The sequence below is a fragment of the Theobroma cacao genome, chromosome 5 (assembly GCF_000208745.1).
Source record: "Theobroma cacao cultivar B97-61/B2 chromosome 5, Criollo_cocoa_genome_V2, whole genome shotgun sequence".
In the NCBI taxonomy this organism is placed as follows: Eukaryota; Viridiplantae; Streptophyta; class Magnoliopsida; order Malvales; family Malvaceae; genus Theobroma; species Theobroma cacao.
The window spans coordinates 9,126,475-9,130,361 of NC_030854.1; the positions used below are offsets into that span (position 1 = coordinate 9,126,475).

At 31.8% G+C, this 3,887-nt stretch overlaps 1 long non-coding RNA gene across 1 annotated transcript; it reads left to right on the forward strand.

Moving 5' to 3' along the window:
* On the forward strand, positions 1-1,901 carry LOC108662114. Its single transcript, XR_001927898.1, has 2 exons — positions 1-39; positions 1,410-1,901. It is a non-coding gene; the product is annotated as an uncharacterized LOC108662114 (long non-coding RNA).

Sequence of the window (3,887 nt, forward strand, 5' to 3'; positions counted from 1 at the left end):
ATCAAGAATCGGAGTACTCGAAATTCAACTCCCGAAATAGTGAGTAACCTTACTATCGTCTTAATTATCTAAAGTGGTTTTTATCCAATTTTGTGATTTTATGGAAAATGAGTTTAAATGGTAAATCTTTATGTTTTATAAACAACATGTATTTAAATGAAATGATTTTATAAATTGTCTTGAAATTGAATGATGGCTTTGAAAATAGAGTAATTGGAGACCATTTGATGTATTGTGAATTTATGGTTCTAATTGATTGGCTTATGGTAATATTGGCATGAATGGCTGAATTGGTATTTGTGTTGAAAATGTATAAACTGTTGTTTGCCTTGATAGGCTGGATAATGATAAAATTGCCATGTCATGCTGTTGAATTTTATTGAATTGGTGGGTTATAATTGGTCGCTGCAGTGGATGGGTTCCGTGGACCAGCCTATTAGAGGGGGCACGGTAACCCTATTATATTCATACCTCAGTATGAGAGGCACGGATGGATAACTCCTGAGGTTAACACTTTAGAGTTTACTTCACGTCAAACCATCACGTGAGGGTGAACTTAGCCAACGCCAAGAAACGGCTATGTTTTTAAAATAAAAACATGATTTATGCGTACATAACTTTTTAATAACCTTGGCGGACTCGGTTGGGATAGCCTTCAGCCAAGGTATCCCTGATAACTGAGTATAAGAATGATTTTGGCACGAGCCAAAGTTTTAAGAAATTCATAAGCCATGTTGATTACTCGATTTATGTGAATTGATTTTATTTGGTTGAAATGAGTTAAAAGGTGATGAATTACAGTATGTTAAACTATTTTATCTGTCTCCATTTACTCATCTTTTGATATTTTAGATGGTATTTGTTTACTCACTGAGATTATATAATCTCACCACCCTCCTTTTCACTCATTTCAGGCTCAGGATAGTCGGTAGATAGCTCACTTTGTTAAGGGCTACAGTTGGACTTGCATCCTCAAAAATTATAGGTTTACAGCTTTTGATATTTTTGGTCGTTCGTGGGCCCAAGTGTCACTGTAAATTAAATTTTATACTTTGGTTATCTATATTACAGTATGTATGAATTTATTTAGCTTTTACGCTATAAAAATTATTTACCGAAAACTCTATAAATATTGTTTTATAAGAAAATAGAATATTTTATTAAATATTTTTATTATATTCAAATAGTTATAGTTTCACTTTAAATGAATGTTTTACACATCTAAACTTATTTTTGATTATGAAATATGTGTTTTTCACTCGCATACTACATTTTTAGCTGGTTTCGAGACTTTCGAGGAAAAAAGACCAAAATGCCCCTGTGAGCCAAAAATTATTTTTCTATTATTTTGATTTGGAAATAGTTTATGGTCTCTCAAAACATGATACTTAACAACTGTTGCTCACAAGGGGGTGCGAAAATTGATATTAAAGCCTTACAAGGTTCCAGTTGGCATTCCGGACAATGAATGTCTATCGGGACGTCGCGGCGGTTGTCATGGGCTTGAGTGGAGTACCGAGTCGTGACAAGATAACACCTCCATTGAGCAAGAATGCATAGCCTGATGCTAATTAGCGCTCATTTATGTCAATTCCCCAATCAACATCGCTATAGTTGATTAAGTTTAGGTTTGAATCTTGATATCATAATATGTAATCAGCAATTCCCTAAAGATTTATTGAGCAAAAAAAAAAATTCCCTTAAGATTTATTGAGCAAAAACAAAATCCATTAAGATAGCACAAAATCCTTTTAATAGGTTTGCAATGGGCATGTCTAATATTTGATTGGAATCTATCTACCAAACAAATTGCAAAGTTAATATCAAGTCTAGTGCGCATCATGGCATACATGAGGCTATCAACAACTTTAGAATAAGGAGTGTTACGGTTTGACTTAATATTTCTTCGTGTTTGATGGCAAAAATTATCTTTGAGTGTTACTGTTTTTCTGAGGATGTTTCAACTCATATTTTTCTTTTTTATATGTTATGTAACGAATGTATTTATCATTTTTATTATTATTTAGGTGTTATTTTTAGTTAATTGTGTTTTTGTCCTTCCAGTTTAACATCTTGAACTATGGAGCTTTGTAAATTACTTTTTATTAATGAAATAAAACTTGTTTGAGTAAAAAAACCTTTACAATAAGGAATACGAGCCATCTGTTTTTATTTTTCTAGAGTTTTAAAAGTCATATCAAGACTTACGAATTCACCTTTTATAATAAGAGTATCAATGGGATTGTAATTTTGCATTTGGAACCGTTTAAGAACTTTCTTAATAAATGTCTCTTGAGATAAACAAATAAGTCTCTTTAAACGATCACATAAAATCTTAATTCCAAGCATATAATTTGCTTCACTTATGCCCTTCATCTAAAAGTTTGAGGACACATATTTTTTAGTGACGTTAATGAACTCCTTATAATTTCCAACCAATTGTATATCTTTAACGTATAGTGGTGATATGGTGAAACTTCCCTTGGATTATTTAACATACACACATTGGTTCTGTTCAATCATCACAAACCAATTATGATGAAATATGAGAGACTATTGTCTAGATGATTACTTGAGGCCATAAATAGATCATTTGAACTTGCAAATTTTGAACTTTTGCCACAAAGCCATCATTGTTGATCCATATATCCAATTTTCTATTGAGAAATGTTGATTTAACATCCATTTGGTAAAGTTTCAGATCCAAATTTGCAACTATTGCTAGTATTAAGCAAATTGAGGGAAACCTCACTACTGGTGAAAAGCTTTCTTCATATTTCATACCTTATTATGTGTATTCTTTTGCTAATAGGTGAGCCTCGTATTTTTCAATAAAGTCATATAAAGGCACAAGTGTGCTTGTGTTTCTAGCCAAAAAATATTTTATTAGTCAAAATCACTCTATTGAGGCGATCCATATAATCCATGTGTTATCGTGTTAACGACTTTTTGTCACATTCTTGGTGCTAGTTGATTAGTCTCAACGAGGAGAGTCTATTGTGATGGTCGATGCACCAATCGGAGTTAAAGGTGGGCTACACGTGTTGGACAGAGAGTAGGTCGAGCTTCTAATTTGCACTTCATCTTCAACCTTCATATTTTCCTTTTTTCAATTTTGTTCCTACTTTTATTTTACTAAATTCTGTCAACATACATATTCAAATGATACAAATAATATGCCAATGGAAAGCTTATCATACAAGGATTCTATTGGTATGCAAATCATGTATCCAAAAAACATCCAAGATAAAGAGAAAATATAGTCAAAGTTTTTGGTCAAACTTCTAAGGTTTTATGTTTCTCCATATTTTCACATCACTTGAAGCTCAATTTTTTAGGATTTTATTAGGCATATATAGCATCATATGAAGAAAAATTTAGACCCTAAAAATATGCTTTTAAGTAATTACAATTAACATGCCATGTATGCTTTTTTTTTATAATTGGGGGAGGGGGGATTCGAATCCTACTCTTTAGACATGGGGATAATGCACCAACTAATGAGTCAAATGCTCGAGTGCACATGTCATGTAAGCTTTAAAATCAAGATAATCATAAAATAAAGGCAAAATTAATGATTCTTAGCATGTTAGCCATATTTTCCAGAGATAATAACAACATGAAAATCCCCGATTTGAGTTTGATACAAATGTAAGAAAATGTGTGGATTAAAAAAAATTGTAGAATAATTTTACTTTGATCAAACTTGTATCAATCTTATACCTTACGAAGACTAATGCATAATGACTCCAGAATCTTAATTCTTAGACATCTTACAAGTTTATTAATCTAAAAAATAGTTGTAGTGGGAAACTGCTATGAAATCATGGAGGAAGAATGGTTTTTCTCTATAGAGTTGAGAGTTTTTTTCCTTTATAATTTTCTCA